Source organism: Anopheles darlingi, chromosome 3 (assembly GCF_943734745.1).
Source record: "Anopheles darlingi chromosome 3, idAnoDarlMG_H_01, whole genome shotgun sequence".
NCBI classification, from domain to species: domain Eukaryota; kingdom Metazoa; phylum Arthropoda; class Insecta; order Diptera; family Culicidae; genus Anopheles; species Anopheles darlingi.
This window is the reverse complement of record NC_064875.1, coordinates 46,509,542-46,524,541: the sequence shown is the minus strand read 5'-3', so window position 1 is coordinate 46,524,541 and position 15,000 is coordinate 46,509,542. Positions and strand designations below refer to the sequence as shown.

Genomic DNA, 15,000 nt, shown 5'->3' with positions numbered 1-15,000 from the left:
TAGTACATGAGAATTGAACTTAGGAGAACTAGGAGTGAAAATGATTATTAACGGATATCAAACTGAAGCAACTACCTTGAATCCCAAGCGTTGTTTTAGATTCTTTTGAATAACTATTATTTTCTCTTAAAAATGATCCTTTCAAATAAATAGAATTTCATATTTACTCCAGCGTTTGTTGTCATTGCTTACTGCATGGCATGCTTGATGCTCTATTATTTCAGCTACCTTATTTCGTTTTATTCCGCTTTGGTTTCATGGAGATCGCAACAAATAACTGGCCAACTATCAACAGCGGCTATTCAAAATGTAATCTTTTTATGCAAATGCGGACGATTATAAGATAAATCTGTGACTTTCTGTTACCCAACGCAAGATCTCAGCAAAAGTTAGTTCACTAAACTGAATACGCAATGCAGACATCGTTGAGTGTACATCAAATAACAAGCAAAATTAAGGGCTACAGCTACGAACCCGATGAAGCAATAAACATTCCCACCGAACAAAACAAACATAAGGGCCACGACAGCAACACGATTACCCGCGAATAACCCCACCAGAATTGCCCAGACAGAAGTGTCCCAATTATGCTAACTAATTAGCCCACTCGCCGCTGGCTGGCAACGACAATTAAAATATCTAATCACATGCTAATGTTCAATTCATTGCCTTCATCTGCGTTCCGTGTGACAGAGTTTGGGCACTCCCGCTGAAACACGCTCGGCCCTTCTCGAACATGGAAAACAGCCAAAAGCGCTTACCAGCAGAACCAGAACTGTTACTCCTATCGACGAAATGGGTATAAATATATGTATACGAAATGTGGTGTTCCACAAACGTCTTTAATTTATGTATGTGGGTAAACCGTGTAAACAGCAGAGTGTAGCAGCGGAGACGGCGAAACCTGCGGCCGTGTACAGGGAGGAATGGACCGAGCGGTGAAGGAGTACAAACATTCGGCCGCTTAAACTCCATTTTTTCCGAGACGACTGCTACAGAAGGAGCAGCACTAGCTGCTGCTAGCGAGCCTTCGAAAATCAGGTGCGAATAACACTTAACACCATTCCATCCAACCGGCAAGCTAGCGTAGCAGCGGCAACAGTGGCGGCGGCAGTGGCGACACCAGCGCCGCGCGAGAGGTACATTAACCTTTCGCGATGCCTCCCCGACTAAACCGCCTCTCCCCCCGGATGAATGACGTCGTCGCTACCACATACACACAGCCGGTTCTAGAGCAATGGGACGCGACAGCCGCGTGTCACAGAAGCAATAGCAGGAACAGCCAGTAGACCGCCCCGGGGGGACAGTTCCCCGGAACAGTTGCCGGAGCAAACACCGCCACGTTCATCGTCGCGATTGATGACGAACACGAACACACATTTGAATTTCAATCCATCCCACGGATTTACACCTTCAGCCAGCCACACGGTTCGCGGTGCTGATTATGGTTTCGACTCACGTCGTCACCGTGCGCCACCAGTCTCTCGGCGGTTGGAGTTGCAGTTGGAGAACCACTTTTCTTGAGTGGTGCCGATTGAATTGGGAAAGGGTCCCCCACCCCGCGCCATCGGCGGGGATCGGGTGCCCCGATAAAGGAAAGCTCCGTTACCTCTTTATTTATTGGTCCGCGTCTTGGGGGAGAACCAACAAACCGGTACCACCCCATCGGCAGTAGGTCTCTACATCCTCCCGGTTGGTTGGTGGCTCAGGGGCCCTCGGCGGCGCTGTGACAAGATTAAGTAGCCCTTTTAGCTATGGAACGTGGCCAATGTGCTTTGCATAGGGCAGGGCGCAGGTGCACAGAAAAGAAGGGCAAAAGCAGCCCCTGAGAACCGACCCGAGCGCATCTAAACCGATCCCCGTTAGTCTATCGTATAAACTACGAAATCGAATTCCAATTTCTCAACCAACACACCCATCCCATTTTCTATTTTCATCTTTCGCACCAGCTCAATTTATGCGCTCGCAATAAGCATCAGTGGTGGTGTGCTCATCTTCGGAAGGCCATCCCATCATCAGCAATCATCAGCTAATGATCGATGAGTGTTAATGCGCCAAGCGCGTTGAGTCTCTTTTAATTACCATTTTAGACGGGGGCCCTTATGCAATGCAATTGACCACCTTAAACGTGTTAAGCGTTGATGGTTAAGCGATGGAAGCCAAATTGACCGCGCAGATAACGCACAGAGCCAGATAGGCAGCTCTATCGGAGTGAATCGAATGACGCAATCAGTCGGACCATTCGGAATTCAAATCCCCATAAGCATTCGATTGTTAGCATTGCAGTACTGCCGCCCGTTGTTGCGCCGCACGGTCAAGTGCAGGCAACCTTCCCTCCCTCTTCCCTTTGGCTTCTCAATCACTAGAAGGTGATCGAATCGAACAAAGCAAACATAAACATAGCCCCAGAGCGTGTAGAAGCAGCAGTCCCCCAGAGGAGAAGTACATGGGGTTTTGGAGGCATTAAACTTGACCGTCGGCGAAACGTTCGGTACACGGAAAGCCCCCTTTCGCTACGCCATTTTGTGGCCAGACTTTCGAAGTCGGGTGAGCGCCTAAGTAGGCGTTCAATTGGATGCTAAGACATGTAAACAAACCTCCCTCCCCCGGGTGCGTGTGCCAAAGAGAGAAAGAGGCGATCGTTTAAAAGTACAACACTGATTATCGATTGTGCCCCCAAGGCATACACCGAAGCTAATCGGCCAGAACTAAGGAGCAATTAATGGTCTAATCGAAAGCAAAACAAATGCGCCCCCATGTGACACACCGTGGAGCGTGAATCGGTTTTAACCGATTCGTGAACCTGCACCAATGGCGCCACCACTAGATGATCGCAGCAGGCCCCCCCCCAGCAGGCGGTAGGCGGTGTAGCGATCGACGCAATGCGCGGCATCACAACACAACACTTTCATCGTGGGCTACTCGATGAGACTGCAAATGACCGGACGACATATTGTGAGACCACCACCAGAGGGGTTGTGCGGCCTGACCACTGACACCCTCTTATCCCATTCACGGTGAAAAGACCTTCACTACAATGTACTATGAAAGTACCGTCTTTTGTCTGTGAGGGTATAGATATTAATCTTGCGAGATGCGTTTGGACATCATTCACTAGCTCCTGGCATACAGGGCAGCGGGCAGCGGCGAGTCCATTTTGTCGTCGCACACAATCAACAATACCGGCACCTCCTCATCGCCCTTTCTCATCACACCACACCCAGTGGGGCGAGTGCCCAGAAAGGGGTGAAGGTGCGAATTTGTTAAATGTGAAGCAGAGTCTAAAGCACTCCGAGTACGGCCACCCAACAGAGTTTGGGTAGCAGCTGAATTCGCTGCTAAAGAAAGCTGCCCTGAAAGACAATCTCCTCCTCCTTCTCCTCCTCCTACGGCGGACACATTCCCAGTGGGAACCATTGCTACCGTATTTGACGAAGAAATAGAGAAGCAGCATCTCTCTTCGCTCTTGGGTGACACCACGAATGGTGAAAATATGGAACGTAAAGGCGACACCGTTGAGTACCTCTTTCGCTAACTAGCCACTAGCCAGCCTGCTCGCCCGTGGGATTAACCATAAGAAGCACCGGGGAGTGTGATGTTCCACGGTGCGATTTCGAATTAATATTTGCCCAAGTTTCATCATCATCAGTAGCAGCAGCAGCAGCAGCAGCATCCTCACGACCGAAGTTACGGTGCGAAGAGATTTCAATAGAATGCCAGAGTTGCAGATTGCAATCGGTGCCGGTGGCGATTACGTCCCCGCTTCCCAAAGCCACCCTCCTCCCAAAAAGTGTCGAGAGGGCGCATTAATCTTCCATCGCAATTATGCGCTTCGCGCATTTTTTTTAAGCCTTTTCTTTTGCCACGGTGTGTTCAATGTCCGATTAGCACATCCGCCGTCGATCGACCAAGTGATAATCTCTATCACTACCTTCGTCAAGCAACACTGGAAGCCGTCACTGATGGTGGTACCGGATACGTCTTCTTATCCTTCTGGGACTCATCGTTCGTCTGTCAATAATTATCAGTCCAATATCATTTGATCGATCGTAAAGCAAGTGAAGGAAAATGGAGAGCGATGCATCCGAGGATGATTGCTGGATGTAAAACGCTGGAGTGATTCCGGCCCAAAAAAGCAACCGAAAGGAACAGCCACGTAGGAATTAAAAATGAATTACCGGTTTTTATCTTGGATCAGTGCAACTCATGCAGGAAAGAGTGGTCTAACTTTTTCTAACTGTTCTTGGCCAATAACGAACATGATCAATTTACAAAAATATTTGTTTTTTTTTCAGATTATAGTTATTAAAACCGACAAAATGCTGATTTAATGCTAATAAATGCTGATCGAAATAAATGCTACAAATGCAATGAATATCGATATCAATAACACGAGGAACAGTTTCATGATTACTAATGAGATACTTAAATGGTTTTTAAAGCAAACATTTGTTGAAACATTTTGAAAATCAAATGAAAACAGAAAACAATTTGTACATAACCAAATACGAATGTTCAATATTTCGTAGATGGACACATGAGTTGCCATAATATTAATGACCATTCACCGATCAATTCGTTTTGCATTTGGCATAACCGCGATGACGGCTATTCCGAATTATTATCGAGATGCAGATTGAAACGTCTTTCGATTTTTGATTAATTATTATCCCGAAGGCGACCTGGAGGACCGTTCGGAACGTTTCTCGTTCTGCACATGCAATGTACGACGACTTTTGCCGGCCGGCCAGCTAGGGACCCCAACCAGCGTGTTCCCACACCATCATCATCATCTCATTCCCAAAACGCTCACTTCACTTTCACTTATCGAGAAACACTCAAAAACTTTCGTTTCTTACAACCGTCAAACTCACCCAAAAACGAACGGTGGTGGCCGGCCGTTTCGCTGACGCTGCTGAATGGCTTCGAAAATGGTTAGCCCAAAAAATCGGCTGAAATGAAAAGTGCCCAGCTTACGGTGTCTCCGCTCCGCTCCTCGCCTTCTTAGACCGTTGTTTTTCCCTCCCCTACTTTCTGCTGCCACCGGGTTTTTTTTTCACTCTCGAGCAAACAGAAGCCTGCTACAAGCAATAGACAAACGGCACTATAGTGTAATGGCATCGCGGTTGCGCTGCAGCAGCTTGCTTTCCATTTGTGTGCCACCCCTTAGAGACGGATGGATTCGCCGTTGCACTGTGCGTATGTGTGTATAGTGTTTTAATTTTTTTATTTTCTATGTTTCATCAATTTCCCTCGTTTAAATTCGGTCGATGTGCGCGGCGCGATCTTCTCTTCGATCTTCGTCGCGGTCACGGTTGAATGAACGGTTAGCGGCGGTAGCAACAGCGAAGGCGCAATGCTCGATACTCAGCCAGCCAGCCAGCCAGTCAGCCAGTGAGGCCAGAGGCAAGAAATCTACGCAGCCGTAGCGGGAGAGAAAGAGAGAGCAATTAATAATAATTGCGCTCAAGTAATTTACTCTTACAATCGTACATCGCGCCGGTTAGGCAAATAGTTACTTGGTCTGAATAATGTATGACGTGTGCGCGCGCTTGCAGCCAATTTCATGCTAATCCGCGCTGGACCGTGCCCAGAAATCGATACTAAAACAGCGGCACCGGAAGGCTAAAAGAGATAAGCTTTAAGAGGGGTTCGAGTTTTCACATACCGGCAAAAATCTCAAGATAATCTTTAATTTTAATAATAGATGTCATGAACAGCAACAGAAAAACAGATCAAAGTACGCTACTGGTCAGACATCTTTGAAGCTCATTTTATCATGTCACCAACGCGTAAGCTCGCCACAACGAGTGATCACATGACATACCCTTAGTGGCAAGGGGGAGGTGGGTGAGCCCGCAGCACCGTTTGTACGCCACTTCTCGCATCTTAATCAAACATTGCAACGCGAAAAATACGAGGCCATCGTCGGCGAATGTCATTCGCGACACACCAGCAGCACCAGCAGCAGCAGCAACAGCGCTAGACTCGTGTTGGTTTTGTTGGCCGATTCCATCCCACCTACCAGCCGCGAGAGTTGTGTCAACACGTTGTTCTCGTACGGACGCGTGTTTGTGTGCTTTTCGCTGGACCACTGGACAATCCGGAATCCTTGATTTGGCTTGCAGTCGCTCGATTGATGTCATCGATTTCAAATGCGAATTACCAATCAGGCGGGATTGACAGCTTTGGAACCCGGATCAGATGTCAACCGTTGGTGTCAGATATGAAAAAAGAAATATTTTTTCTTTTATTCTAAAGAAGTTGCTCCACATCAAGGATTGGACTTGAGGCTACTTTCTTGTAACGAAGATGCACATGGTTCTTGTTTAGTTACAGGCATCCTTAACCAATGTACCATACCCAGCTCTTTATTGGAGCCTTGTACTTTAGCAGAGTGTTAGTATACTCGAACATCAAAAGCTATCAACACAAACAACACCACATCGCACCGTAATCAAAGCTAATGATCACAGCAGCAGCAGCGGCAACATCCACGATATAGCATCTTTGATAACAGAAACGATGAGAGAGAAAGAGCATGCCCCATTAGCTTGCGACCGACGTCCGACCGACCAACCGGTTCTGCTCCCATTCGAAGCATCTGATCCGGTTTTCCGATGCAATTTTCCCGCAGTGTTTCCGATCCGGCCAGGCTCGCACACCGACGGCGGAGAGGAGGATAAACATGTAATCATAACTATTGCATGCTCACGATGGGGGCCCCAGACGCTCCAAAGCAGCGCCAAAAGGAAATGCTGAGCGTTATACCTCATCGTTATCGTTTCCTGCGTGGAAAGCTACACCGTCGCTGTTTGTTGTGTCAAACAGATGGGTACATCGGTGGGGATGGATAGCGGATTGATCGCAGATTGATCGCAATGCCGCGTCCGTTGCCAATGCGTAACATTCATCTTCATCTTAGGTACATTGAAGATGGATGTATGGGTGAATTAAACCGTTTATTTGTGAGCGAAGAGATTTTGTCAAACACGCACAATGTCTTGATTTATTTAATGCGTGTTCCATATACAATCATGCATATTAACTCTTGCATATTTTTATTAATTTATCAATTTGATAATAACATCTGATTTGGCACAATCTCTACTAGCCAGAATTTCTGCCACGATATTAATGTTTAGTAGAAAAAATCATAACCCAACCAACTTTAACACACTCAAACATTCCCAATATGAGTTGTGGAATAACACTCCCAACCCCTCTTTCGCCCTAGTAAAGGACTATCTTGCTTTACGAGGTTGGAATGTTTAAATTATTTGCTGGATGTCCTTGCAAATTCCAGACATGCAAACTGTACCTGTACCTGCAATTTCGGTGGAACTAATAAATTTCCTTTTTACTCTGAACGAAACGGAAAAGAACGTGACGTGATGGAAGATGAGTTGTTGCTTCAAACCAGTTCTTTTCGAACATTTCAGAAGCTCGTAAACAGTGCGCGACACTTGATAGTTTGAAGTACTTGATAGTTTGAAGATAGTTTGAAGACTAGTTAGACTTTCACGATCTCTGTCTGTTAGTTTTGTCCTAGTTGAACACCTGGGCTGGAACTGTTTCCAAAGTGTTTATCCGTAGTGGAAGTTTCACGATTCTATATCAAGGATCAACAAACAACTTCATAGTTTATTCAGGCGCTGTAAAATGACGACTGAATGAGCTCCTTCCCACATATTTTTTTATTGCTGAAACGTGATATCCTATCATTGCTAGTCAAATAGAGATACTCCTTTTGTAAAAGAAGAATTAACTGTTAAAAAAATAGAGACAAACCTGTTCAAGAATAGAAAAAATAACTAAGCATGTAAAAATATTCCGTGAATAGTGGAAGATAGCTCGAATGCATAGATATTGTCCATCTCACCGTACGTTCATTGCTACAATGCGATTAAAAAATCGAAAACCATATGAGTACATCTTTGATACGATGTCAATGTTTTTAAATCAACATTTCCCTAAATTATGATGCTGCATTCCATATCCCCATCAGCGAAAGAGAATTCGGACTAATTCGAAATTCCCTTCTTTTACGCACTATAATCAGTGTAGGCCCTGCCCATAAAAGTGCAAACTACGTCGATGATTGACTTGAAAACTACTTCCGAAAAGGTGTGAAATGCAGACCGCCTCCCGAGCTAATAAGATACAAGTTTGCTTTCATCACGCTACTCCTTCTCCATCAACAATCGAAGCGAACTGTCGTCGCTGCTGGTACGCTTCCTTCTATTGACACTATCGCCTCTCTCGTCCCTCCTTCTGCTCCTCCTCCTCCTTCATCTCATACCCTGAAAAGCTTGAGAGAAATCCAATCCACCAAACACACCGGCCGGATTGCAATCGGGCATTCACGCTGTCCAAAGAGAAACCATCGAACTAATTAAATGATTGTGTTCCGGGGAGGTGGGGGGGGGGGGGTGGTCTGGGGCGTGCATCGAACGGAAAACGGAAATTGACGGACCCTGGGGTTGCTAACCAATCAACCGCACGCCGCTGTTGCGCTGGCGATGACCCATACGCAGCGTAGCACCACCGCGAAAAGTGCTTTCGAGCAACGTATCAACCACGAACTGTCCTGCGGTCCACTTGTTGCGTATTGCGCGCGGGGTGGTGATGGTGGTGCGTATTGCCCAATCTCGTCGCGTGTTCACCTGGCGTGCGATATCTGTTGACCAGTGTAATCCCAAACGCTCTCCCACCCGCACCGAAAGACAAATCCCAGCCAATCGGTGCTATCAACCGCACCACCACCACCACCAATCGATCAAGTCGGGGGGGGCGAATCGAAATCGAAAGCAGTCAAGTAACGGGGCGGCGGCAAACGCACCGAGCCAAGACCACCGAAGCCGCCCTGCCGTGCACGTGGAAAGTGTAGCGAATCCTGCTTTTCCACGTGTTTGGTGTTGGTGGCCGTCTAAAGGGGGCTCTGCTGCCCACTTATGGGCTCTCCTTTTCTTTTATACATTTATTGCCCCATTAATATACTCTCGATAGTGGGCAGGCCCCGTCTGTCGTCTGTGGGTTGAGCAGCTACTTCTGCTACTGCTGCTGGTAAGGTCGCGTGCTCGAGGTTATGACATCTGAGCAGGTCCACCCCATACCCAATGCCGATTCCCGAAACACTCCACACCGTTACGCCAATTTTCGTTCTTCTCGCGTTCGCGAAACCGTTCGCGTCGGAAGCGAAAGAACTTATCTGGCCGGAAACAACCCCACGGCCACAATAATATCGACAAAACGCACGCAAACAACGCTGGCACGGATCAACTTTTGTGGTAAGAATGTTGCAAAAACACGCTCCCAAGTTAACAGAAGTCCTAGGTGTTCTCTCTGCCACGCCACGTTGTAGTAGAGAGCGTATGAATGTAGCAAAGTGTGTGTGTGTGTGTGTGTGTGTGTGCTTTTCCACCGAGAAGTCACTTGGAATAATCGAAACAGATTTATCAAAGAAACACGAAAGTGGGTTCAATGTTTTCACGATCCATTCGCATCGTCATTTTTTTCATGTGCAAAAACGAAATTCCAAATGGCTCTGGTTCTTCTCTCACGCAAAAAAAAGTACACACACAAAAGGAGATTGTAACGATTATCGGGTTACAGAGTAAGAGAAACAACCTACACAAACAACACGAACGGAGCGCTAATGAGGATTAATTGGGAGTCTTTTCCATAAAACATAACCTTTCGAGTTATGCGGTTGGCGCGATAGATAGCATAATCTGGTACCGCATTATTCTTCCTCCCGATGATAAGTTCACATTGCTTCACGATCGCAACATGAAGCTGATAATGCTGAAGGCCAATGTGCCGCCCCAAAAACCCCAGGGCTGGTAAAAGCTCTTTAAAATGCATATTCCTACACCTTCCATTCGACGGTGATCCGCTTTTAAGAGGAAGGAGGAGGGGGGTAGTGGTAATGGTAACCATATTTTTAAATTAAGTTATGCTGCTCCGAAAGGGTGAGAAAACCCCCCTCCTGCAACTGGCCTGTCACGGCTGTACCGTGGCCCGCTTGACTCTTCCGGTTCGATGATTCCAAAAAGGTTCAACTGTCTCATCAAATTATGGTCATCTCAATTTCCGGATCGTCGAGGTTCCCATCGCTGCACGCACCAACAGTGGTGGTGGTGCCTCCAGATCCTCCAGACGGATACAAGAAGCGCGAGGCGAGTTGTCGAGTCTGAAGGGTGTGGCATCTTTGCAGTTGTCAAGCAGCGCCGCGCCTACTACTGCTGCGAACGCAGGTTTCGCTCCACTACTTAGCAAGGAGACAAACCGGGGCCTGCCTAGCAGTCTCGCATACCTTAAGCTACTACGTCATACCCACTAGCTGGCCGCCCGCCTACTACGCTTCACGTTCACAGTGTGCGTTGCTGCCGCTTGCAGCGGAATCGAAAGCATCGGCGCGCGAAGCATCGAAGGAGATACCCCCTACGGGCCGGCCGTGCGTCGTCCATCCGGTGGTGGTGGTGGTCGTCGCCATCGTCGCGTCGCGCTTGAATGAAGTCAATCTCTCTAGCGCTCAATGATGATGGTCTGGCCTAGCGCCTGGCCCGGTTCAGTTCGGTTCGGTGCTCCTTATCGCGCACGTTCGCGCGAGTTTGATCGCGAGGCCTTTTCGTGCATGACTGACTCGTCTCCTCTGAGCCGCTGATTTCGATTTGATGCCGCTCCTACCAGCACGTGCACGGCTGGCACACTTTTGCACAAACAACGATTCCACATGCTGCTGCTGCTGCTGCTGCAGATGTTGTTGTGTTGTTATTGTTGTTGGGATAGGTACGCACCCATCGCACGTGCTCTCCCGTGGCCGAGAGTTTATAACCGGTCGTGATGGAACCGACAGCTTTTGGGGACTGATAGATAATCTTACCACTTTTAGGGACTGCTTTCCAGATCAGTCACAGATCCGAGCAAGCGCTTTCCATATGTTCCACCAATTTCATTGACAGCACAGTCCCGTGATGCGTGAATGTCAACGATCAGGTAGGCTTTGGTGTCTTTACGGTCTATTAGCAGCCCGGACGCTCACCTGACCGTACTCACGGAAACAAACAAATAACTTATGCAACTTCAACATAAGCATACATGCCATTTCCGGCGTGTCTCCGGTCGGTTGACAGGCACGCCTCACACACTCTCCCCCATCCAGAGGACACTGCGCTGTCATCAGCAGCTCAAACTCAAATTGGAAGGAACCGTTCATTTTCACATAAAAGCCGAACGATTGGTTGCTAATTCGTTGCCAAATTTGCTACACTTCGGCGCCGCCTTTAGGGAGAGGACGTGGTTAGGCTTTTCTTTTGGCTATTTTCCTCCTTCCGTCCACCACACGAAAGCACCACAGTGAAGCCGTTGGGCGGTGTTAATTTGTAAGAAAAACGCCGAGAGAAAAGGAAATGCGAATGCGAAGGAAACTAAAGGAAGGCATTGTACAACAGTAAAGGGGTGCAGTATGTGCCGCTGCATTCGTGAAACGGTGTGTGATGCACTTTGTCCAAAAAGGTGTGCCTGGTGGTGGTGGTGGTGGTGGTGGTGCTGTTGCCGCTGTTTTTCCGATTCGATTGGAAATATACCCTGACCACCGCCGACCACCTCTCGGTGGTCATTTCCTGATTGCGCAGTGTTTGCGATGGCATGTATGGCACACAGCGGAAAGGAGGACGGACGAAGAAAGTGGAAGTCAAAAATCGCCAAAAAGGAAAGTCACGCCAATCGACGAACGAGGACTCTATAGGTGGACGTGCCAGCGCCAGAAAGGTAGTGGTGGTAGTGGTGGTGGTGGATTTTGTTTCCAATTTTTCCATCGTACAAGTTTTCCACCAACGACGGAAACCATTTGCCATCCCAACGTGTGTGTGTTCGTGGAAAAGGTCTCAAGTGCCATAATGTCTGGTCTTGATACTGCTGCTGCTGCTACTGCTGCTCGTTACTCCTTTTATGTTCCATTCCCGTGTTTCCAACCAACACCCTGGGGTGCACCATGAAAAAGGAAATACCAAGGATATCCCGGTGTGCTCTGCGCTCGATACCTTCAGCGCAGGAACAAGAAGCTATTCGCTTCGCTTGAAGTTATCGTTGTCGTAGTCATCGTCTCGGTGCGCCAGAGCAAAGAGTAGAGAGGGGTGTGGAATGTCTTCGTACCTGGTATATGTGCCACCACCGCCACCTTTGCCATAATAAAGCTCCATACATAAGTGTTGCAGCAACACTCTACGAGAACCGGACAAAGAACCACCGTCCCGTGGTCAACAGTTTTTTTCGTTTTTTTTTGGATCAAGAGTCTAGAAGCGATGCTCAATTTGCGAGTTGGTGGAGACTGTTATAACCATCACCCTCACCATGTTTATGGGCCGGGTGTACCGGCCCGGGGACCGGGAGTGTGACCTTTCGAGAGTGACCTAGCGGCAGGTCCTCGGTAAATGAAACTTACATTCGTGAAAACATCGACAACAAACTCTGTTTGTGTCGGTTGGTCAACAGACGAAAAGTGCTACGCAAGCCAGATGATACCTTTGGGGGGGAGCCAGCCACTAAAAGATGGCACCTATCAAGCCACGTTAAGGTAGTAGAGCCGGCTTTCTGGCGGTTGTCCTTCATTCTTAACCGACAAGCGGGCATGACATTACATCATCATCATCATCGTTGTCGTCGGACAAGAGCGACAGGTCAGCTCAATAGAAGACGGAAAAAGAAAGAGACACCAATGGATCCCAGCCCGCTACTCACAGCATGATTCTGAGTTTTGTTTATTCCCGCAACGTGACGACATGACCCCGCTGCTGCGTATGCTGCTTCCCTGAAGGCCAAACGACCGTACGCCATGTACAATTTCGTTGATTGCACTAAACCGTCAAAAAGCCTCGCGCCAAACAGCAAACCCACCGTACACCACAAACACACTCACACACGGTGACGGTGTCACACTTTAGCTGCGTATTCTAGTGTTAGCCGTGCAGTGGTCGGTGGGGGTGTTGGTCGTTTGAGGTGTTGGAACCTTACCTTTCTTAATGTTTAAAAATATACGATCCCAAAACACCGAACGACCGACCGACCGACCGACCAACCGACCACCCCAGCCAGGTATTGGCTGTGATGTTCTTAGCTCGACTCGGTTCGACTTCACTCGCCGCTCGATTGCGGCATCAAGTGGTATGGGACAGCACCAGCGTCACACAACGTACCGGTAATACCATACGGCCGCGGCCCATAGGCCTAGTGGGGAGAAGTATGCATGGCTTTACGAGCTACGCAAAACGGATTTAAAATCGCAGAAACGAGCCAACCCATCGCAGACCAAGGGTGGTAGGTATGGTGATTTCTTGGGTAAAAGTGGGGCCCGATTTCCTTCCGAGGGAAACAATCCCATGCAAGAGAATGAAAACTGACACCCAGGCCGTCAACTGGCCACCGGACAGGACCGGTGTAAAGGTTGGCTGCTTTTAGGAACAACGAAACTTCATCCACCTGGCCGATCCATGGTGGAGCCTCCCATCGTTCATGCCCATTCTTTTCGCCCTGGTATTAGATAACCAGAACGCGAAAGCCCGAGGTTCGTTTCTTTTGCTTTATGAAACCAAAGCTCGCCCCGGGTTCGGTTTCCGGTTGAGTAACATTCCATAACTGGATGACTGGGAGAATGGGAAGGGAGAATTGACACACCATCCATTTGACATTTCAACTGCTTTTGATTTAATTTCTTCGACCAGAAATGGCAAAGATTTGTGTTGTCGGTTCGTCGACCATTAGAGTGCATGTAACAGCAATGTTTGCAGTCCGAATGACAACGTTTAAAGCAGGAGTAATGAATGATTTCAAAAAAACACAAACTAGCTTTTTTTGCAAATGCTGTAGTACGGTTATTGTGATCAATTAATCATCAAACATGTCTAACATTGTAATATTGAAGGACATGAAAGTTCTATGCATCAAAAAATTATCTGTTCAACACTTTTTACTTGGGCATTTACATTAATTACTCCTAGTAACCAAAGAAATTACCACTTGAAGAATATCTGCACATTGCGAATAGTTTCAAATTGTTTCTCGTGTAGAAGTTTGTAGAAGTCCTCGTGTAGACTTTGCAATCGTTTTCTGCCGCTTACGAAGCATAAGGTTTACTGTTTAAAGCTTGCGACAATGAAAATAGGCAGTGCTTGTGAAGAAGGAATGAGAAAGCGAATGTGAAAAGGTTCTGGTGACACAAATTGGATTGGAAGTTAAACGTATTTAACGGCGAGCAAACGTATTTATTTTCATTTTTTTAATCGCAACAAAAGCAACAACGATACAGTGAATAGAAAAGCGACACGTCGCACATGACATCAACGCATTAAAGCCGTTTTTTTTCAAAACTCACGTTTTCAAAAACTGGTATCTAACCCATAGCTACTGTACGGATCCTTTTGATAATTTTGGACACATTATCGTTCACTAGCTAACGTTGTACAGTTTTTTTACGCAAATTTGATGATACTCTACAAGGGTATGCTAAACTAATACAATATTTCCACATTATAATGCAAGCGTCCATTAATTAATGTATTGGCCGAAAAAACAATTTACATGAACCAAATCAAACAACTACCACACGCTAGGTTGTTCAATGATATTACAAGACCGCATTTGAAGCAGACCGTTGGTCATACAAACTTCCTGCTGAATTAGATGTTTCCCAAGCCATGGATCCGTGAGGTGCACACAATGGAACTCTGACTGCAGTACGTCAGAAACATAAAACAAAAGACAGCTTACCAGCTAAACCAACATTACTCCGCAATCATTCCGGTGGAGAAAATAAACGTTTTTCCAACCCCCATGTACGCAACAGCACTAGCAGCAGCAGCAGCAGCAGCAGCAGGAACAGCGCCAGCATAACGTGCAGGCCAAAATAACATTTCAAATCTGCATTCCTCATCGTTAGAACCAGAACAGCACACACGCAGCACACGCTACCACATACAGAACAAGGTACGAGTCCGGTTT

General features: G+C 47.2%; 1 protein-coding gene across 2 annotated transcripts in view; it reads right to left on the bottom strand.

Moving 5' to 3' along the window:
- LOC125954585 (uncharacterized) overlaps window positions 1–15,000 on the bottom strand; it is a 27,219-nt gene that overhangs the window by 6,179 nt on the left and 6,040 nt on the right. The window lies entirely within an intron of this gene.